General features: G+C 39.5%; 1 long non-coding RNA gene across 2 annotated transcripts in view; it reads left to right on the forward strand.

The window, feature by feature from the left end:
• Positions 1 to 22,462, forward strand: part of LOC138155509 (uncharacterized) — a 34,442-nt gene extending 11,980 nt beyond the window's left edge. Inside the window, exons 1-2 of one of the 2 annotated variants that reach the window (XR_011166849.1) lie at positions 10,012 to 10,216; positions 22,082 to 22,462. This is a non-coding gene — a long non-coding RNA (uncharacterized lncRNA). Of the gene's footprint in view, positions 1 to 10,011; positions 10,217 to 22,081 lie in introns of those variants that run through there. The other variant, XR_011166848.1, reaches the window with a different exon arrangement.
• Positions 22,463 to 24,332: the final 1,870 nt, after the last annotated feature.

The raw sequence follows: 24,332 nt of genomic DNA on the forward strand, positions 1-24,332 counted from the left end.
AAAATGTGGGCAATCTAGTGAAATTTTCATCATTTCCTTACCACACCTGCCCAAAGTGTATCTGTTATTACCCATGAATCCTATGATCTAGGTAGACCATGTGTACCTGGTTGGTTGAGGGAGTTCTTGGATTATCTTGGTAATGTTATAAGGAATTGAACTTTAGAACTTTAGTTATTTCTTCCCAATGCCCTTTGGCATCTCATAGTAGGGGATGACTTGATTGGCTTGTATCATTTTGGAAAGTACCACTATCCCTTTGTGATGGTCTATAATAGGAAGTAATCATTTCATTTTTTTTATTACATTTTCCACTTTTCTGAGCTCAAGTTGGAGACAAGGGTCCATGGAGTATACTTTGGTCTTGGTGGGGGACACCTGCTCTTTGTTACAGGCCTTTCAGAGACTGATTGACCATCTGTTCCAATATGGTAGCATTCAAGACAGCAGTGAAATAGTTAGACTTTCTGAATCCTGAGTTCTTGGACTTAGTAACACTGTACTCAGCCCTAGAGAGACAGTGTCAAAGTGATTCTCAACCACCTGTCAGTCATGGAAAAGGGAACTATATGACCCAGATGGCCAGAGAGACTCTCAACCACCTGTCATTCATGGAAAAGGGAACTTACATGGCCTAAATGGTAGAAGCTCCTGAACCTCAAGGGGAAAATTTCCTCAGGAGTGTCAGTGTTGCAATTGCCTTGCTATTAATCCCAAATTCAACAGTTCTGAGCCCTAGCTTTCTAGAAAGAGGAGAGTTCCTGAACAATGTTAGGCTCTTAGAAAGAGTAGATATGTACACATGTTACCCCCAACCTGGAGAAGCAGTAGATGAATGTAAGTCTTGAAATGGAGAGCAAAAGATCAGAACTGTGCTCTTGGCCATTATCATGATTTATTTGTACAGTGCAGATCCTAGGACAGGGTTGCTTTACCTAGTAAATTTAAGTGTATTTTCCTTCCAAGGAAATCTAAGAACTCAGGATAGACCTAGACACATCTCTAAAGGTAAAGTGGGATTTGCTGTCTAGCAACCTCAAGATCATTTACCTTTGGGGAAATGGGGAGAAGTGTAATACTGGTATGGTTTCTGGGATTAAAGAAGAGGGGTGTAAATAATATTGGAGATAGAAAGGGATTTGTATCAATTGGTTATAGACTCCTAGAGTCCTTTTTTTGTGTTTTTGCATGTTCCGTGAGATGGAATAAAGGCTGTCCACAGATATATGTGTTGTTACTTTAAGTGCTTATTATATAAGACACTTTTACTCGGACTTAGACATGAGCTATATTCAAGTTATATGCTGAGATTTGCCAAAGGCAGTTTTGTTAGAGGCAAAATAAGCCACAGAGGGAGTGATAATTTGGAGCTGCCCCAAAGAGTGAACCTGGTCTATATAAAGGCATAGTGCCCTGGGATACACACACATATGTACGTATATGTACACATATATATATGTATGTGTATGTATATGCGTGCATATATTTATATACACACAATATTGGGGACAGAGAAGTATAATATACTGGGATACTAGAAGTTGCATGATAAAACACAAAGAGGATCCTGTTTCATGTTGTGAAGGAAAGGATCAATACCTTGTTTTGAATCTAGCTTTGGTCAGAAAATCAATAAAGGGACGGAGGGTGTGAAGGTGGGGATTATAATGGCATAGATGTTCATTCTGCTCAGCAAACAAGCTGCTGTGTTTTGCACCCGTTGCAACTTCCAGAGCAGACCTTAGCCTTGACACATAATATTTATTAGAATAATTTAGTAAGGCCATTAAAAAGAAAAAACAATCATGGGAGGAAGGGAAATGGTCATCTGGCTAGCTGCAGTTTTGAGATTACAAAAATCTAGCCACTCTGACCTGCTGAAAATCCAGAAATAAAGGTGCTTGGAATCCTAATGAACCTTCCAAATAAATAATAGGAAAGATAACTACAGAAAGTTCTTCTCCCCCTTTCCCTCCCCCAACTAGTCCCTACACAATGAAGCCTTTGGGAGAGTAATCCAGGGCCTATGATCCATTGGAAAATTAGGAAGGCTTCATTAAAGCAAGTGAGAGGGCCCAGTGAACATCAATACAGTATTCTACTCCTTTCTGTCCTTTTTTCATTACTTTTCATGGAAATCTGGTGGGGGAGGAGTGGAGGAGGGGGAAAGCTAAAGAAAGTTTTGTCTTTACCCAAAGCCACAATAGTAATTGGCTATACTCTTAAAATTCATTCTTTCCACCTGATTTTTGCCTACATATTCCATAAAAACTTTAACTAGATATTTTTTGGACTAATCTATCTAAATGGACCAAATATTTTGTTTCTTTGTAGACCCAACCTAAGCTTATATGATGCACTTAAATCCAATTCATACCCAAGTCATACCCTTGTGATGTCATTGGTCCAATTGGAGAACAAAGGACTAACTACAAAACAGTCAATAATAAGGTGCACAGATGGTTTGGGCTTTAGGGATAGGAAGAGCACCTGGAGGTGTAGGACCTATGAGTGATTAAGGTGACCACACCAATAAAGGTGAATTGATTCAGATTTTACAGGCTGAATAACGTATCTGCAGCTTGACTTTTTATTCTATTTATTTATTTATTTTTGGCCAACCACGGTATTTGCAAGGCTGCAATAAAGTCTGGCTGTGCTTTCATTTCTGTCTCGTGACATTTCTGTATTCTACCCTCCTGCCTTTCCAGAATGAGATTTTTTTTTTAAATAAACATAGCCAGGGCTTTTGCAAATCTTGGCCTTAGTAAATCAGAAATGGGCCTTCTCTGATAACACAACATGCTTTTAAAAAAAATATCATTCTGTTTTTCATGTTCTTATTTTAAATGCTTGGCTGTTATGAAGGTTTTGTTTGGACACGTTTCCTCCTCCCCCACCCCCTTTATTTATCTGAACTTTAATTAAGTGATCAAAAGGCCCAAGCTCCTTCTTTTTCATAATCAGATGAGCCGTGTATCTGCAAATGTTCATCTCAAAAATCTATAATGTCTGCACTTCCTTCCACCTTTAACTCTTTAAGGGGAATGACCATTCTCCTTTCAATCCCTTTTTCTAATGACCAAGGTAATGTGCAGTACCATTTTCCTGAGGCATGGGAAAGCAAAGTGGTGCAGTTAGCAACATGGCACCACCCTGTATCCTTAGGTTATGATTTTCAACACATTGGCAGTTGGGTGGCTAACTTCAGAGATTGTTCTGTCCCATCGTGGTTAACAGCAGGAAAGTCTGATAGCCCTAGCCTAGGAGGCATTTCTTCCTATAGTAATGGGGGCTCAGTCTGCCGGCTTGGGTCATTGGGCATTTGTTTTGACTTTTGCATCCTTTGGCCCTGTAAGTGGAAAGTGTACAGAGGGGCCTGTACTTCATGGCATCCGCTGCTGTGTATGAATTTCCCCTTGCCTAACCCATGACATGGAAGGTGAAGTAAGCCTTTTCCTGTTCTGTCCGTGCTGGGGGTGGAGGGAGGGCGGGGCAGGGCAGGATGCTGCCTCTGAAGTGAAACCAGTGCTCTCTTTGTGTATTCTGTGCCACTGGATGCAGGAAGGACAGAAATCTCATCATCTGAGAATTCCGAGAGGGTTCAGAGAAGAGTCACTAAAGTGAAATGACTCAGGGGTTAAAGAATTAAAAGTGAGCAAGAGCTGAAGGCATTAGGATTATTTTGCAGGGAAAAAAGAAAGTGGGGACAAAGGGAGAGGGTTTGGATTCCAAGAGGTACAGGAATTAACTTGAGGATGTTTCTTAAACAACTAGTAGGTTTTTTAAAATTATTCATTTAGATACACTGTTCTCAAACTTTTAGGTTTCAGGACCCCTTTTATTGAGCACCTCAAAGAAGAGTGTTTGCTTACATGGGTTATATCTAACAGTATTTATTAGAAATTAAAACAGTTTAGTACTATTCCGAAAATAGTTTTGACCTCACTGTCCTACTGAAATGGTGGTGGTGGGGACCCTAGACCACACTTTGAGAGCTGATTTAGATAAAAGTACAAACAAAAAAACCCCTTTAAATTTAGAAACAAAAGTTGCTTTAATCAGTTTGTTGTTTAATAAGTTGTTAGTGCAAACTGGCACAGACACAATGCTATGAATTTCTCTGTTGGTGACATCCATTCAATTCCTTGTCTTGGTACCTTCTCAAACTAGAGTTGTATCAAAGAAACAAAAATCTAGAGAAAGACTACAGAATCAGTTATTCAAATATTTGGCAATTGTTAAGCATCCATCTAAAGACAATAATATTTAAAAAATGCTATATTGAGTAAGTCTCATCACTATATGTAACCGACCCAGCATTCTCTTTTGTAACCTAATCCAGTCCATTACTGTGAGCATTTATTAAGCATTTACTTTGTGTAGCGTATAATGCTAAGTGCTGGAAATATACAAGCAAAGCACAAAAAGAATGTCTTCCAAGTGCTTACATTTTGTTGGGACTTGCAATCTATCACTCATATGGATACCAAAGGATATACTCCTACATTGTTAGCTTCATAAATTTGGAAATATTATTCATATATTCTTATTTTCACTACTTAATACTCCATTATGGACCTATCATCAGTGAATAAGTGTAAACCCTTTAAACATCTATTTTTATTTTCTTCCCACACATTTTAGCTCTTTAGGGTAATGATTTCCATAACCTGGATGTTAAGCAAAGTTCTGTTTTCATTCAGATGTTTGACACTATATAGACGGCCTAAAAAATAAGATTTCTGAAAAGTGGACATGTTTCCTGCTGATTAAATAGCAAACCTTCTAACAAACTAAAGAATGGCATTGTTAAAGAGGACCACGGATCAGGCCTGAGCTCAGGACAAGGAATCACATTTGCGCTGTGTTTTGGACCCATCACTTGACCTCTCTGCAGGAAAATGAAGTTAATTAATACTCTCTGGCGAAGGTGCCTCAAAGCCTGAAAAGTAAATGATTCCAAAGTCCAGCGGCAATAAAAAAAATGGTGTGGGTATCTGACGGGTAAAAATAACTTCCCTAATATGGGAAGTGCCTCACACCTCCTAACAGGCCACAGAAACTTTCTTTAGCCCAAAAAACCATGACCTCAGTGACTCAGTTGAGCTGTTCAGACCTATGCAAGGTAGGGTTTAACAAAGAAAACAGAACTCCCTGATTGGAAATATGGGGACAGTTTCTATGATTTTACATCCTTCCTTTAAAAGAGAACAAATAGTATTGTCAAAAAATGCAATGAACTCCCTTGGGAAGTAATGTGTTCCCCATCACTGGAGGTCTGCAAGCAGATACTGAACAATTAATCATTAGTGACATTGTAAGACAGAATCTTTAATTTGCATAAGGTTCGGACCAAATTACCCCCAGTAGTCTCTCCTAACTCAACAATTCTCTAATTTTATGATAATACTTGTAACGCATAGCCCAGCTCTGTAACTCTGAGTTTATATGGACTGGATTCAATCTGGGAGGCTTCTCATATATTATGATCTTTGGCTTACCGTGACTTCACTCTCATTTTCTTTGGGAACATCAAAATTTGTTTTCCCCATCCTACTCCACTCCCATCCAGGGTATCACATTACTGTATCAGAATTTGGCTAATGTTAAGGCAACTGTTCTTGACTTTCTGGCATGTCTGCTGGGTACCTATTCAATCACCCTTAGACTCAATAATACAGCCTTAGACTAAAAAATACAACCAAATTGAGGACCCTCAGGGTTGCTGGGTGGCACAGTACCAGGCCTAGAGTCAGGAAGACCTGAGTTCAAATCCAGCCTCAGTCACATACTAGCTTTGTGACTCGGGGCAAGTCACTTCACTCTGTTTGCCTCAGTTTCCTCCTCTGTAAAATGAGCTAGAGACAGAACATGGCAAACCACTCCAGTATCTTTGCCAATAAAACTGCAATAGGGTCAGGAAGAGTCAGATAAGACTGAAAAACAACTGAACAAAAAGGGACTGCAAAAAAGTCAACTAGCCCTTTCATCATTCCCTGCTTTTCCAGAGACCCATATGCCTTCCAAATTTTCTAATACGACCCCTTTTTGATACACCCACAAAACTGGAAAGAATTCATTGTCAATAGAGTCATCCCTTTTTCTAGACCTTCACAGTCCACACAACTCACAGTATGAGTAGAGAGTAAGGTCTAGATTTGCTGCTTCTTGCTTTTTCTATGTTGTGATACACAGCTACTTGGCTTCCTCAGCAATCCAGGAACTCCTCCGCTCAGTCTAGAAAGTCCTTTCTAGGAAAGTTCTAGGAACTACTCTGACACTTTGTCATTGCAGTTCCAATGCTACTATTCCTCAAGTCAAGAAGGATCCCTGAAATTCCCTTTCTCCTTTCTGTTAGTCTTAAGCAACAATCTTCCCCAACCTCCTTGTCTTTTCTAGTCCTCCTTTTAAAGGCTAAGTCCAAGAATATAGATCCAATGCAAATTCCATCTGCAAAGGGACATTGGTTGAGCCATTAAGTATCCAGATTTTGGTTGTGGTTTGTCGTCCTTCATTCTCAAGGAAGACCATGTCATCAGGGAGATGGTTATGTGACTTGCAATTGAATTTGATTTGAGTGAGAGAGGGTTATGCTAAGTCACCAGCCTCATTTTCTCCTCCAGAGCCATCTGGATTCAGTGGCCAGATATTCATCAGGAAAACAGGAGATGGCCCAGGATAGTGAGAGACCTTGACCCTTTTAAGCTAAGGTCTTAATCAGGTTCTTACTTTGAGTCAAGGGATGGCCCCTTTAATTAAAAAAAAAAAAATCAAACTGGGAGGAGAAGACCCTCAGGGTTGCTAGCCAAAGAAAAAGTTACTATTTATATTTACTCTAAGCTAAAAGGGTTAAAAAACAAACCATTAAGTGGTGCTTGGTTAGGGACCTATTGTTGTCCAGTCAATGAGATCCAGTAAACACCAAGGTAACTATCAGAATAATAAAAATTGGGGCAGAACACCCTCAGGTAAGAGCAGGATATCAGAAGAGAAGAGCAGAGAGAAGTATCCAAGATGTTTGTATCCAAGGAGTATCCAAGTATTACCAAGGTGGGGTTAGCTTGGTGAAGACTAGATCAAGGCTAATTGATGTTTTGTGAAGAGATAACCTCAAGGGAATTTCACTGCTGTCAATGCCAGAAGAAGTCTTCATAGGTGGAATTGTGTACCGAATCTGGTGAATTTCACACTTGGAAGCAGGTTATTGCCTAAACATAACCCTCCACATACTAACATCATAAAGATTCTTAAAATGGTAATGTGAGATATCATGAGACAGTATGGTAAGTAGAACTCAGAAGTTTCTTTATTCACATTTCAGCTCTAATCCTTTGTGATTTGGGGCAAGTCACTTAATTTCTCTGAACCCATTTCCTCCATTATAAAATGGGGATAATGATGATGATGATCATTGGACACCTGCCTCACAGAGTTGTTAGACAAAACGTGCTTGTGAACCTTCAAGTACATTATAAATGGGAACTGTTATTATTTAACATTAGGCTCTAGTGAAGAATAGTGTGGTGGGTCCCCAGAATTCAAATGAGGAGATGGGTTTCTCTAAAACATATTTTCAGCTGTTTTCTCTCCTCTCTAGAAATGAGCAGATCCCTGTTTTCCTAACAGAAGCTTTAGTTACTGGTATAATTACAGGCTTCAGGAAAATGTCCTGTCACTGCTGTTTGAACATTCCCAGTTGTTGCTTTTTCCCCAGATATACATATTTCATGCTCGTGCATGATCTCTTGGCAGCCCCGACACACTCGTGCCATGTGCCGGAATGCCTTTGTTTCCAGTCACCGGGGCATGCATGCAAAATAGCTTTATGACACATAATTGTCAGACAGCATGCTGTTAGCTATCTCCTTCCTCTTTATAGATGAATTTAGTTTGTGGTCAAGGCAATAGTAAAGCCCCTGGCCTATGGTAAAATAGCAATTACTTAAAATTTTGGCAATAGAATTTATATGTTAATTTATGGAGTTGAAGGGTAGATATAGAATATGTCTTTAAATTTGGAAGGAACCTTCAAGGTCCAACCAATGTCTTTTGTGGATGAGGAAACTGAGGCCCAGAGGGTTTGAAATTGGTTGCCCATGGCCACAGAGGTGGTAAATATCAGAGATGGTTTATGAACTCAGATACATGGACCCCAAATACAGCACTCTTTCTACAACACCACAAGACTACATTGATGTTTATTGCCACATCAAGTCAGAAAACTAGGCAATGAGCTCATCTACCATCCTATCAAATTGGAGATCTAAAAATCAATTTGTGTCCCTGTCTCCATGGAATATAGTGGAAAGTGAACTTTATGTAGAATTCAGGGCCAAGTCAAGATCAGTAAAACATGCAGAAGAAATTTGTACAACATAATGGTAGCATTTGGAGCCATCAACATGAGGTTCAGCAATGCCGCACAGAAAAGAATGCTTTCCTGTTGCAAATTTAGATAGAATATGTGGATTCAATTCATTTCTTCATTGATGACTCATATATATATATTCAGCCTTAGTCCCTCTCCTGAGCTATAATAATAACAATAACAACAAACATTTATATAGCACTTTAAGGTTATAAGGTACTTTACATATATTATTTGATTTGATCCTCACAACAACCCTGGGAGATAAGAGCTGTATCATTATTCCCATTTATAGATGAGGAAACTGAGGCACAGAGAGGTTAAATGATTTGCCCAGGGTCACAGAGCTAGTAAGTGTCTGAGGCTGAAATTGAACTCAGGTCTTCCTGACCCTAAGTCCAGCCTTTTAACAAAGCTGCCTAGGTGCTCTAGACTTGCATCACCAACCATTTCAAAATGACTTGTTCTGTAGGTATCTCCCACTTCAACATTTCCTCAAGTCTTTTCTCTCTAAACTAGCCCCACAGCCACTACAATAATATTCCTAATGTTCAGATTGGAACACACCATTCCCCTACAGGTCCAACCTCTTCACTTTTGGATCAAATACCATTTTCTCTGTTTACCATTTAAAACTCTTTGCAACCTGGCTCAAACTGACCTTCCCTGTCTTATTTATTATACATGACTCTCCTTTACACACTCTTAGGGCCATCCAGACTGTCCTTCTTGCTGCTTCTCACACATTTCCATCTCCTGTCTGAATGTTTGCACTGGCTGACACTGTGCCTAGAATGTACTTTTTCCTCACTTTCCCCTCTTAAAATCCCTACTTGCCTTGAAAGCTTAGTTCAAATGCTAGCTATTCTTACATGATGTCTTTCCTGAGTTCCCCAGACACAAGTGTTTCCCCCTAATATTACCTTGTATCTTTTTTCAAATATAATTTTCATATATCTTTATAGATATGTTTTCTCCTGGATGGAATGAAGGCTTCTTAAGGGAAGATATTATTTGATTTTCTTTGTGTCTCTAGTGTCTAGCTGTGTGTCTTTAGAAATTAAAATATCTTAGTATTTTTATCAAAAATTCAGGCCCCCTGAAATAAAATCTTGGGAACCCCTAGGAATGACTAGACTATACTTTGAAAACTCTTGCTATGGAACATGCCATCTTCATGTTTTTCCCCGGCTGGTGCCTGTTCCCATAGAAGCATGTGGAAATACTGGAGTGGGAGGAAGCACATTTGATAGCCATTTTTTAATCTATGGGCTAGTTTACTTGTTGGAACTAACTGCTATGTATAGTCGGAAAAAAGGGGAAAGTTAAATTCTTAGCACAACCTCTAATGACTGATCCCACAAAAAGTGTTGTAGTGAGTGGTACAAGGAACCCTCCTATTTAGAAATATGAGGTTTAGTATTACAAATTTTGTAAGCACATTTACATACAACTGCAAGAATCTACCCAGCAGTTGAACATTTTGGATCCAGAAATGATTGGACTGCTACTAGGAACATCAGATGGTTCCTGTGGGTGTCGCACATTGCTCATAACAACTGATGAGAAGAACTAAGATTTATCTAGTAGGGGTTTTCTTCAGGTGCCTAAATTTAGAGGCTCATACACCCACAAAGTTAGAGAGTGAAATTTAGGGATGTTGACAGCATGAGTAATGTATCAAGAGGAAGAAACAACTGAGCCTAGGACCTAGTTAGCAAGAATAATTAGACCCAGAAACTGATTGCCAGAGAGTTCCTCCTGTGCCCAACCTTGCTCTATCCTCTCTCCTTTGGTGGCCTCCCAAACAATTCTTTCTTGATGTCCAGGGTCTCTCTCCTCTTGGTAAGTTTTGTTCCCAGGGTCATTACCTCTTATTGTTGTTATCTGAAAGGAAAGGGCAGAATTGGGGGAAATCACTTGAGGATTCTTAGGACCTAAGTTTTAAATTCTTGCAGTACTTACTTGAGAAAATGTTCATAGCATCCACGGTCCTTTCTTGAGCAGATTGTCCTGTGGTCAGATTCAAGAGGCCGGTGGAAAAAACCTTCTCAGGCTTTACCCAGACACAGTGTAATTTTGTGTAATCTAAAAATATCCAACATGTTGCCACTGGACAGTATATCTTAGAATTTAAGTTCATTAACTAAGCCAGGCATTTCAGTTATGGGCAATTCTACCTACGTAAAGTAGGGGTAAGATCAAATGTACAACAAGACTTTGAAATTAATCATTTATTAAGATAATTGAGCAAGTTCTCGCCTCCCCCAGTGGTATCCTTTCTAGAGCTCAAACAGAAGAGGAAACAAAACATCAGTGAATTAATTTACAACTGAAGGCTATTTTTGGAAACCAAAAGAGTTAGACACTTCTTTTTCTATACGTGCACACACACTCATAAAGGCTGATATTTTCTTCAGAATATATGAACACAGCAGGTTTAGAAGACCTTTGGAAATGCTCAGTTGGAAGTCAGAGAATAACACCCGGGGGTTTGAGTCCTAACTCAGCCACTAGCCATGTGAATTCGTCCAAGACAGTGCCTGCTTTGATCTCTGCTCAGCTATGAACTGGAGGATAGCTCTGATATTTAGGAGAACTAAATCTTGAGGATCCACAAATTTCCTATGTTCGCTAATTGGTTTTGTTTCCATTTTCACATCCTTGGTGAGCTCTTGGAATAGCCGGGATTGACAAAGCTCATTGCAGGGACCCTGTTTGACAAACTGGATCTGTGTATATCTATCATAGGAACATGGGCAGACAGTAACACGAAATGTTGTTCTCAGTAGGACTCAGCTGTGTTGCTGCTGTTGTTATAGGACTGTGTGGAGCATTTGCCTTAAATGCTCCTGTTTGGCTTTGATCAAATTTGTGACTGCAGCAGCCAATGACTGCCTCCAGGAAAATTCGCTTTTGGGTGCAGAGAGAATGATGAGTTTAGATTCGAGAGAATGGGAGATGTCCTGCCTGAATCAGGCTCCTTCTGAGCTTGTGTACTGAGACTGGAATGATGTGGAGGTCAAACCCAAGGAACAATTTCCTGACAGTAAAAGTCTTTATTACCTAAATAGTTATGGAGGAATTGTTATTGATCATTTACCCTCAAGGAAGGAGATAGGATAAGATCTCAGGTGTCTGGAACAATTGAGGTGTGGTCCTTTCCAGAAGTAGGGGGATAGGATAAATGGCTTCTTAAGGTCCACATTACCTGAAAAATTCATGATTATCATCAGTTTCCTAGAGCTCTGCTCAGGCAACACTTCCACACAAACTAGGAGAAGCTTCAGATTTCCTGTTGATAGCTATGAATATATGATTCTTAACATCTTAACATTCTTAACATCTCTCCAAAATGTACAAATAGAAGATGTGCCTTAGTGTGATTCACAATTCTACAAATTAAAATGGTCAGTTTGCACATGGCCAGTTTTACTTGTTCTGATTAAAGGTCTTAAGCATCTTAAAAAATCTGATTTCCCAAGGTATTGAGGGAATTTTTTTTTACCAGAATTCACTGTGAGATAACCTCTACTGTATTTCCTCCTCAAATATTTTCTATGACTCCACTGTAAAATAAGATTCAAATAATGACATCTACCCCAATAGTGCTAGTTGTATTTATTGCTCTTTCATCTTTTAAGTAATTTAGTAAAACAATTGGAGCATAAGTTAAATGATTAAATACTATACTCTCTTATTACTGGATGTCAATATGTAATTTTTGACATTAATATCTTCCTTACTGTGGAAAAGTTGAAAATTGTAAAGTCATTGGGATAAATTGACAAATTAAAAACTTGGGAAGAGGGTTACTTTCGTCAGAATGGAGAATGGTGAGGTCCATTACTAAGCTAAACAGATTCCTATCTCACGTATTATATCCATGTTCTAAATGAGAGGTGTACTTCTCCAAATACCTTGAAGTGTTTATGTGCTCCACCATCTTCAATGATGCTTCTTTTTCAGCAGTAGAAGCACCTTGTCAGTTTTGTTTTTCCTAAGTTAAGAGCAAATCTCATTCAACAACAATTCACTGTTATATGAAATGCTAGAAGGGATATGGAAAAATTGGGACACTATTGATTGCACTGTTGGTGAAGTTGTGAATTGGCCCAACCATTCTGGAAAGCATTTTGGGACTATGCTCAAAGGGCTGTAAAACTGTACATACCCTTTGACCCAACAATTCCACAACTAGGTCTATAACCCAAAGAGATAAGAAAAAAGGAGAAAGGACCTTTGTGTACAAAAATATTAATAATGGCAGCTCTTTTTGTGGTGGCTAAGGATTGGAAACTGAAATGATGCCCATCAATTGGACAATGTCTGAACAAGTTGTGGCATATGATTGTGTGGGATTATTACTGTTCTGTAAGAAATGAAGAGCAGCATGGTTTCAGAAAAAATTTGAGGACATTTATATGAAGTGATACAAAGTGAGGTGAGCAGAACCAGGAGAACACTGCACATAGTAACAGCAATATTGTAAGATGATCAACTGTGAAAGACTTAGCTACATCAATACAGTGATCCAAGATGGTTCCAAAGGAAAATGTGATGAAAAATGCTGTCCACCTCCAGAGATAGAAGTGATGAACTCTGAATGCAGATTGAAGCATACTTTTTTTAGCTTTATTTTTCTTGTTTTTGTGGGGGGTTTTTTGTCTGTGTTTTCTTTTGCAACATGCCTAATACAGAAATATGCTTTGCATTACTTCACATGTATAATCGATATCAAATTACCTTCTCAAGGAGAGGGGAAGGGTGGGAGAAAAGGAGATATTTTGGAACTTGCTATTTTAAAAAATGATTGTTAATTTTTTTGAACAAGTAATTGGAAAATATTTAACTAAATAAATGTATATTTAAAATAATAATAATTTTAAGAAAATTCACTTCCATATCAGGCATGGCCAGAACAGAGAAGCTGGACTAAAAGCACTGGTTGATATGTAATACTCTGAATAACTAATGGTCAGTTTGCCTGTGATCAACACCCTTCTGGTTAGTAACTTCAGGCATTCTTTAATAAAATTTCATTTCTCAAGATATTGAGGTAGAAATTTACCAGAATCATCGTGGAATATCATATTTTATTTCTAAATTGTAATATTTTTCTATGACTCCAGTATGAAATAAGATCTAGTTAATACCATTTGCTTGAGTAGTGCTAGGAAGTGATTTTCACCATTGAGCTCAGGTGATTCACTTGGGGCAATTTCTAGGCTAACTAAACAGAGTGATCAGAAGGTAGTATCAGTATATAAATGCTTCTTAGAGGTATCTTGCAGAACTCTGCTTATGGACTGTGAAATAGAATATCATACGGTGAAAGAGACATTGGAGGCAAGCCTGCCTCCTGCACGGAGCAGCATTTCTCTGATGAGTTTTCCGCTTTTGTGGAAAGGATATGACAAATCACAACAGAATCATAGCCCTGAAATTGGAAGGCACTTTGGAGACCATCTAATCTAACCCTCCTATTTTACGTGTGAAGAAACTGAGGCCCTGAGCCCTTAAGTGGGCCCTTGCCCAAGGCTGTCCAGGTTATTATGTGGCAGAGCTTGGATTTGAAACCATGTCCTGTGACTCCAAAGCTTGGGCTCTTTCCACTGTGCCATTACGATGGTTTTAGCAATTAACTTCTCTTTCGTAACTCCCAAGTCTATACAATCTATCTGTAACCTCTCACCCTTGTATCCATGTTTCCAGCTACCTATAAGACAGCTATGCTTTTTTTTTTTGCCTTTTGGAGGGCAATTGGGGTTAAGTAACTTGCCCAAGGCTACACAGCTAGTTTTTTTGTGTGTGTGGGTGTTAAGTGTCTGAGGCCAGAAGGGAACTCAGGTACTCCTGACTCCGGGGCCAGCGAACAGCTATGCTTAATTGACATGCCTGAACTTCACAATGGGAACTTAACATTCTGGATATGGAATTTATCATTGTCCTCTTGTATTCTATCCCATCTCTTAGTTCTTAGATGAGGTCTGTCTGGAGACAAGAGACTACATCTACAGTCATGATGTTGGAATAATAATTACTGACATGGGGGCGGCCAGGTGGCACAGCGAGTGGGAGCACCGGCTCCAGTGTTGAGAAGACCTGGAGATTGAATCCCGGGCTCAGACACTTAGCACCCACCCAGAAACACCTGGCCGTGTAACCTTGAGCAAGTTACTTAACCCCAATTACTTAGGGGTGGCTAGGTGGCTCAGTGAGTAAGAGCACCGCATCCAGTGTCAGGATGACCTGGATCAAATCCGGGCTCAGATACTCAGCACCACACCCAGAAATAACTGGCCATGTAACCTTGAGCAAGTTACTTAACCCCGATTGCTTTAAAAAAAAAAAATAATTACTGACATGTATGTAGCATTCTCTCTGGGTTCACACCCCCAAGTCACATACTAGTAGGTTGGGTTCCCAGAGAAACAACTGCTACTTCATGTTCTAGGGGTAACCTATGGGTGACTACTTCTAATAATATAGCTCATAAGCCCCTGGATATAAGGGTGTGTAAAGACTTCAGGAAAGTTGAATGTTGTAAAGATGTATAGAGACAATGAAATGCAATGGTGTTTACCTTTTCAGGTATAAATAAAGCATTCAACATTTGTATGGGACCAGAGGCTCCAGTAGTTCAATTATATATGAAAAGGGCAATGGAGACAATGAATTTATCCCCCAATGTACAGACTACCTCAATAACTTCTTTCCTCCCACCCCAAACTTTCTTATTTGCATAGACCCAATAGGAATCTGGGAAATATAACTTCATGTTCACCATAAGTTAGGATGTGATTCCTCTCTGAAAGAAACCAGCTCTAAACCAAGAATTAAATCATTGAGAAAGACAAGCTATACCTCTCTTCTTCTGTCTTGGAAGTAATAAACCTTGGAGTCTGGGGAAGAAAATCTCTAGAAGGTTCTGTCAATCCCAAATTAAAGGTCTCTCTCCTTTTCAAAAGAGCAGAGTGACATACAGGCAAGTTTAAAACTGGAGGAGGTTAAACATGTGCAGAGAGATTCCAAAGAGTATAGGTGAGCCCCACATATCTTACTGAAATGCCATGCCTTTTAAGGAGTAAGCCCAACTGAATACTAAGAAATTCATCCATCACTGACATGAACACCCTGTTCCACAGTCAACTTTTTGAGAACTCTTTGGATAGCAAGGACATTGAGTCCCTGCAGTTCTAGATTTGTGAGTTGCCTTGGCCACATTCCTTACATGTATCCTTATTTCCATTTTCCTTTAAATTTATTCCTACTTTCTCTACCCCTACTGTCTTCCTCTATAGGTTGGGGGAACATGTCTAAGGTTTTTGAAGGGAGTGTTTTGTAACTCCTTTTTAAAATCAATCATATTGGGGTTTTTTTTTTCCCAATTTTTAAACATTTTTAACATTCTGAGTTCCACATTCTATCCCTCTCTCCCTGAGACAGTAAGCACTCAGATATAGGTTATACATGTATAATTATGCAAAGCATTAGTAATTTTGTACAAGAAGACTTGAATAAAAAAAAGAATAACAGTGAAAAATAGCATGCTTCAATCTGTATTCAAACATTATCAGTTCTTTTTCTGGAGGAAGTTAGTATGCTTCATCATTAATCCTTTGGAATTGTCTTGGATCATTGAATTGCTGAGAATAGCTAAGTTATTCACAATTCTTCATCAAACAATATTGCTATTACTGTGTATAATGTTCTCCTGGTTCTGTTCACTTCATTTTGCATCAGTTCATTTAAGTCTTTTCAGGTTTTTCTGAAATTATCCTGCTATCATTTCTTATATCACAATTATATTCCATTACAATCATATATCATAGTTTGTTTAGTCATTCCTGAATTGATGCTATAAATATCTTTATACAAATAGGTCCTTTTCCCTTTTTAATTTTAATTTTTTTTTTGCTTTTTGGAGGGCAGTTGGGGTTGAGTGACTTGCCCAAGGTCACATGGCTAGTTTTTGTGTTAAGTGTCTGAGGCCGGATTTGAACTCAGGTCCTCCTGACTCCAGGGCCAGTGCTCTACTCACTGTGCCACCTAGCCACCCCATTTTTTTTTGCCTTTTTTTTTTTTAATATCTTTGGGATATAGATCTGGCAGTGGCATTGCTGTATCAAAGGGCATATACAGTTTATATACAGTTTTATAGTCTTTTGGGCATAGCTCCAAATTGCTCTCCAGAATGGTTGGATCAGTTCACAATTCCACCAACAGTGTATTAGTGTCCCAGTTTTCCCACATCCTCTCCAACATCCAACATTTTCCTTTTTCATCATATTAGCCTCTCTGATAGGTGTGAGGTGGCACCTCAGTTTAACTCCTATTCTTGCTATGAAATTTAAATAAATATCTTTTCTAAGAACTAATTAAATCTACTGGCTGATTATTAATGGAAATGAAGTAATAGGGGCTTATGAGCCACAGTGTTATAACCAGTCACACACAAGGTTACTTCTAGGACTTGAGGTCTCCCCTCTTATTGGAGGGCTGGAGAGCGAAACACTAGACTCCTATAAAGCTTTCCTTTATAGAGGGCAGGTAGCTATATTTTCCAGTTCACTCTCCTTCCATCTGCATCTCTGGTTGGTTTAAACTCCATGGAACCAGATGCCTCCATACTGGGTACCCCTGAGGATTCCTCCTCCCCTCCACTTTCCAGCTTCCTTTTGTCTGTTGTCTTCCCTGTTAGATTATAAACTCCTTGAGGGCAGGGACGGTTTTTCTTTTTCTTATTTGTATCCCCAGTATTTAGCACATTGCCTGGCTTCTGCTAGGCCCTTAATAAATGTTCACTGAATTAAGGGTAGCTGGCAACTGAGGGGAGAGGAACTACATTTAGGACAAAATCCAAATTAGGAGATAGCAATGGGAGAAGAGAGTGTTTTATGGTTTGTAAAAAAAACCCTTTACACAATCCCAGTTGAATTTTGTAATCCCCTTGTAAAGTGGGTAATACAGGTTCTCTGCTGCCTGAATCAGGCATTTTCTCGGTTTTGCAGCTGAGGAATTTTAGAGACTAAGTGATTTGCCCACAGTTCTGTAGTTAGCAAGTATCAGAAGCAGGATTTAAACCCAGTTCATCCTGATTCTTGCCCTTTATCTGTTAAGCCTCTCAGGCACAGATAGTTTGGTGTGAGATAGTCTTCCATTCATTCTTTCTTTCTGTAGCCCAGAATCCCCCTGATAAAAATGTAAGAAATCAAATGCAAAAAGATATTTATTATACCCTCCATTTCTAAAAAATTACATATGTCACCCACTCACAAATATAATTATAAAATAATAGCTTTTCTTTTGGTGGGGTATCAAAAGATACACAAATTAAAAACTCAGTGTAGGGGCGGCCAGGTAGCACAGTGAGTAGGAGCACCGGCTCCAGTGTCTGGATGACCTGGGGATCAAATCCAGACTCAGATACTTAGCACCACACCCTGAAATAACTGGTCATGTAACTTTGAGCAAGTTACTTAACCCCCATTGCTTATTAAAAAAAAAAACTCAATGTGGAATTTGATAACTACTTTGATTTATGCTTTATTATATAATATGTAATTATATATATTATATAATTATATTCCATATTTTTGTTCAGTTGTGTCCAAGTCTTTGTGACCCCATATGGGGTTTTCTGGGCAAAGAGACTAGAGTTGTTTGACATTTCCTTCTCCATTGGATCAGGCAGACAGATTAAGTGACTTGCCCAGGATCACACAGCTAGTGAGTATCTAAGATTGGATTTAAATTCAGGTCTTACTGACTCCAAGTCCAGCACTTTACTGAGCCAACTAGCTGCCTCCTATATTCTGTGTAAACTATATTATTAGTATGGTATTATATTTATAATAATATTTTATACATGTAAAAATTTATTGTATTTATTTATAATAGTTATTATATCATATTATTTATTATGTTTATATTTTAAAGTGACAGAAGGAATTTGCTGAAATACCACATGGGGTCTAGCTAATAATAACTGACATTTTAAGTGCTTTATTTATATTATCTCATTTGAGTCTAACAGTAATCCTGTACAGTTAGTACTACAGGTATTATTTGCAGATGGGAACTGAAGCTCAGAGAGTTTAAATCAATCATTTAATCAACAAGCATTTATTAAGTGGCTATGATATATGTCTGGCCAGGGGTAGGGAACCTATGGCCCTCTAGGTCCTCAAGTGCAGCCCTTTGACTGAGGCCTGGAGGCCTAAGGCTCCCCACCCCTGTGTCAGGCTGTTATTCAGAGCAAGGCATAGGAGATGGCTTATATGTAGATAGGTAGATACAACATACAAAATGATAGAATATAATTTGGGCAAAGAGACACCAGCAGCTTGGAGGATATAAAAGGTGTCATGTGGAAGATGGCCTTTGAGCTCGACCCTGAAAGAAGTTAGGGATTCTAAGAGGAAGGAGTACAGTCTGGACATGGGAGACAGCCAGTAAAAAGGCCTCTAGGTGGGAGATGCAGTGCCGTACTTGAGGAACAGCCAGAAGGCCAACATTATGCTTCCAGGTTGGATTTGTAGTGTATATGAAGAGTCTTATTGTGTAATAAGGCAGCAAAGGGTGGTTGGAGCCAGACCATGAAGGACTTTTAAATAGAGGCGTTTATGTTTGACCTCAAGATGAAAGGGAACCACTGGAGTTCACTGAGTAGGGGAGTGTCATGGTCACTTTAGTAGCTGTGCAAGGGTGCTCTGAAGCAGGGAGAGACTTATACAGGGGCAGTAATCAGAACTCTGATGCAGTAGGACAGGTGAGGAGTGGAAAAGCTCACTTAAGCGATTATGTGAGCAGAAAGGAGAGGGATGTTAGAGGTGTGAAGATAGGAAGGATGAGATTTGGCAACTGGTTGTATGTGTGAGATAAGAGTGAGGAGGTGAGGGTTGACACTGAACTTATAAATGGGTCCTGGGAAGGATGGTGGTACCTTCAAAAAAACAGAAAAGTCTGGAAAAGGACTGAATTTTGTGAGGAAATAAAGATGGTGCCATGGATAGAGCACTGGGATTGGAGTCAGGAAGACTGTTCTTCTTGAGTTCAAATCTGGCCTCAGACACTTACTAGCTGTCCCTGGGCAAGTCACTTTACTGTCAGTTTTTGCCTCAGTTTCCTCATCCGTAAAATGAGCTGGAGAAGGAAATAACAAATCATTCCAGTATCTTTGCCAAGAAAACCCCAAATGGGGTCAGGAAGAGTCACACCCAACTGAAAAATGACTAACCAACAACAGATAATGAGTTCTATCTGGGCATGTTGAGTTTGAGAAGCCTACAGTACATCCAGTCCAAAATGTCCAATAGGCACTTGGGGGTAAGTGATTAGAGCTTGCTCAGGAGGGAGAATAGAGCTAGATGTATAAATCTGAGGCCATCTGCATAGAGATCATAATTAAGCTCTTTGAGTTTAATTGCCTAAAATGGCACAGCTTGTGTCAGAGGCAGGATTTGAACACAGTCCTCATAAACACAGGTCTAACCCCATCCCCTACACCAAGATGCTACGTTGGCAATATATGGTGGAATTAATGGGAAAACCCATAACCCTATAATATTTCAGTAAGTGTTTACTGACTGTACTCATTGTACCATGCTACACATATTCAGGTTCAGTATTTGAGGGGGAGGGGAAAGTGATTTACTAGAGCAGTTTTTAAAAAGTGGCCCAAAGAGAATGTCAAGTTTGAAGGAAAGCTTACAGAGGCTTGAAAATACCTCCCATCAACTACCCTGTGTTCACTTCTGAGTTATCAGATAGATTAGTATGATCTGAACCACCAAATTAACCAACTCTCCCTAAGGAAGAAAAAGGTGAATAATACTGAGATCAGTGTTGTCATAAATCTACTTGTCCTTAACGGCTCCCATAGCCAAGTCAACAGGGTACCTTCCTGCCTATGCTATCATCATTGTTAGATGGAAGTCTGACAGCTAAGGTATAAAATACTGAAAAAGGGGTCTATACTCTCTAATAGCTTACAATCTAAAAGTTTCAGGTTACAATTGAATTTTGCCCAACAAATTCTACTTCTCCTAGGCTGTGTATAAAAAGTTAAGGGATCCATTTTTTTCCCCACAGAATTGACTATTTCAGTCAAATAACTAAATTTTTTTTTTTTTGCTTTTTGGAGGGCAATTGGGGTTAAGTGATTTGCCCAAGGTCATACAGCTAGTTTTTGTGTTAAGTGTCTGAGGCTACATTTGAACTCAGGTCCTCCTGACTCCAGGGCCAGTGCTCTATTCACTGTGCCACCTAGCCACCCCAACTTTAATTCTTTTATGAAAGCCTACTTCATAAATTTATATACTACTGTTCCTGCCTTCAAGAAGTTTACATTCCAGTGGGGGAGACTTTAGAGTAGTCTGGGAGGAGTGTTTTGATTAAGGAAGTCTCTGGGAATGGACTGTGGATTGTGGAGTGGAGAGGGAGTTGATTGATTCTTCCTTTGGTAAGCCAGAAATTAAAGAGATTTACAAAAATGTCAAACAATGTCACTCTTCTCACTAATTTTTTATTGTTTTGAAAGTTAATTAATATTTTAAATGAAGAAATATTTTTAAAATTTTTCTGTTTTAGTTCCTAACATAGTAAATATCAATAGATACAACCCACATAAAACAAAAGCTCTTTTGGGGGACTCAGTGAATTTTAAGAGTGCAAAGGATTCCTGAGACCACAGTTTGAGAACCACCATGCTAGAGCACAAATGATGCTAGTGTGGCCTCCTAGAACCCAGGCTTATCTCTCTACATCCCAAAGACCTAAGGGGAGGAGAATGTTAGTAAACTTTACTTTCTTGGGTACTGTTATGATCTGGCATAATTAATGATCTAATTTTAGGAGGTAAGCTCATTTACTAATAATTTCTTATTTTCCCTTTTGCAAGGCTGCCTCTTACTAGCAACATAATTGTGGACAAGTCACCTCCCTGGGCCCTGGAGAGGACTTTAGTAAGGGACTATATAGCTACAGACTCACTTTAGACTATTGACATTTATCTATCTCTGTGACTCAACTTCATCATACCAGAACAATCTAATGGACTGACTAACTTTTGCATGCCAGGTGGAAGGCCAACTTGGAGGAGGAAGAGAACTTTGAGATCTCAGATAACCTAGAAAATCACCCAAGTATATTAAAACACGAGTGACTCTTAAAACTCAATGGGGCTTAAATCTTTGGTCTCTGTTACCTTATTTCTTTCAGATATTGGTTTATTTGATTCTTTGTTTCTTCAAGCCAAGACCTATTCAGTAGTTCACAGGAACAATTTATGATAGCCCCTAGAGACAGGGAGGGTTGCCTTTATGTATCTACAAGGCAATAGAGTTAGTATTCTGAATTTAAATCTCCTGTAGGGAGTGGCTGATAGGCTGAAATCACCCTCAGACAACAGAAAACTTTAAGAGATAACCTGGGAGGAAATAGATTTATTTGTTAATGCTTATTTGAAATTTAGTTAAAAAATATTTTCGTACAGATGGGCCAGTAGTTGCAGTCTTGATATAGTTGATAGTCTCACAATTGCCTGTTTTGGTAATAATAACTTGCCATTTTTTTTCTCATTGTTTGCAATCTTCTCCTTTTTTATATATCTTGAAGGTCCCTCAGTACCCTCACAATTGCATCTCCTTAACATGAACTGCTTCTGTGCATAATTAGTGTGACCTAGCTACTCATTACTTTTTTTAGGGAAAACCAGTGGTTGAAGAATGCCTGTTGTCCAAGGAAGTACATGCAGTTGAATGAAGAGCCCCCAGAGAGCTGGTCCAGCAATTCATATATCTTTTTTTTTTTTTGGAGGGGGGGAAGGCAAGGCAATTGGGGTTAGGTCACACAGCTAGTAAATGTCAAGTGTCTGAGGCTGGATTTGAACTCAATTCTTGCAGACTCCAGGGCCAGTGCTCTATTCACTGCGCCAGCTACCTGCCCCCAATTCATATATCTTGGCCAGAAACTGGGATTAGATTTGATTTGAAGGAAGAAAGTGGACTGAATTGCAGTTGGCAAGTGGAACAATGTTTTCCAAGACCCCAGACTTCTTAAAATAAAATTTCTTCTTTTTAACATCAGTATTCTTCTTGGTGATGCTGTACAATGAATTATGGAACACCATAGTCTCCAAGGAATAAAAATGGTGCCTTCCCCAAAGGGCAGTGGAGACCCCTGAGGGGCATAAATAGGCTGTGGTACATTGCCATCAATGAATGAAACCATAACATAAATATCATTGAGGAGATGAGAAGGAGGCTGGAAAAAAGAAGTGGGGCCCATGTGTAGGGAGAGTGAGAGGAAACAGATGAACAGCCCAGAGGCCACCCTGGCTCTCTTGTAAGACATCTGAAGAATCATTTCCCACAAGGCTACACTCCTTTTGGACCTCTTTTGGCTTTTCCGTTTTGCCCCCGGTACTTAACCGGTGGGCAGTCTCATCGTCCGGTGAGGTCACATCAGCCCTACAGCACACTCTTTTTCCTCTGATCAGAGGGCAGAGCTGTGAGCTCCAAAGAGCCCTTTCCTCATTTCCCACCTGTTTGCACTTTACTGTTTCATCATACCCTTCTTCCTCTCCTTTTCAGCTTCCTTTTGTGTGTTCTCTTCCCCCATCTCCTTGAGGGTAAGGATTGTCTTTCTATGTAGTATTTGTATCAGGGCACTGAACACAATGGTAAGGGCATCATATATATGTTTTTTTTGATTTGGGGTTTGTTTTGTTTTTTTTTGCTTTTTGGAGGAGGGAAGGCAGGGCAATTGGAGTCAAGTGACTTACCTAAGGTCACATGGCTAGTGAGTGCCAAGTGTCTGAGGCTGCATTTGAACTCAGGCCCTCCTGACTCCAGGGCCAGTGCTCTATTCACTGTGCTACCTAGCTGCCCTAGTGCATCATATATGTTTACTGACTGAATAGAGAGGGGTCACTAACATGCTCAGTTGAGTCCCTGAGGAGGATTTATAGGACAACATAGACATGAGTTGCACCACATGAGGTGAGGATGGGTTCTCATTTGCACTGTGGGAGGAAATTCCCAGAATGATGAGACCACAAATCCATTGGAATTCTGAAATAGAGGTTTGGATACTCGTGTGAAGCTACCATGGAAAGCTCATACAGAACGATACTAGGCTAAGGAGTGTGTGGGATTGGGGGATGAGGAGCCTCTCTAGAAGGGAGCGAGTAGGCCAATATCACAGCAGCTTTCAACTTCCACTGAAGCAACTACCACAAAGGAAAAATTAGCTTCATTTTAAGAAAGCATATATTTTTTATTTTGTAGGAACTACTTAATATAACCATAAGATGGGAGGATAAACTGGTTCCCCCTTGCTTCATACCACTTATTTCAGGGCTCAAGATATCATACCACTGTAAAGTAAACTATCTATATATCAGAAACACAGGGCTCCCTCCCAACCCCCAGACCATTTTAGGGCAGGTATGAAAGTCAATATGTACCCTTATGACAACTAATTTTTCCCCATGCATTATAGAAGAATAGAGTTATATCTAGTTAGCTATCCATACATCCATAGGCATACATACGTGACAGGGTGTTGGAAGATGCCTACATCACCCAACATGAAGGGACGAGGAGAAAATATCCTGCTCTCCCCCACCACATGGGTGGCAATAGCCTTCTTTGATTACATATATAGCCAGAATGGACTGTGTCTTTAAAACTACCAGACTGGGACCTTTTTTATTTTTGTTTTTTGCTTTCTTTCCTGTGAGTTCTTTCTTGCTGGTGTCCAGAGAGGGTGAAGGTTTATCCACAGCCCTGGCACCATGAATTGAACGGGTGAGGGAGGAAGGGCTACCTTTCCCCTCCTCCCTTTTTAGGCCTTGTGGTTCTCAGAAATGAGCCTGGGGTTTCTGTTTGTTCTGTTTTCATTTGTCCTTTCTCAGCTTCTAGGTACAGGAGGTAATCCTCACTGGAGCCAGGAT

Source organism: Petaurus breviceps, unplaced genomic scaffold (genome assembly GCF_028583685.1).
Source record: "Petaurus breviceps papuanus isolate PSGF00001 unplaced genomic scaffold, PetGlider_PUasm1.0 91133, whole genome shotgun sequence".
Lineage (NCBI taxonomy): Eukaryota > Metazoa > Chordata > Mammalia > Diprotodontia > Petauridae > Petaurus > Petaurus breviceps.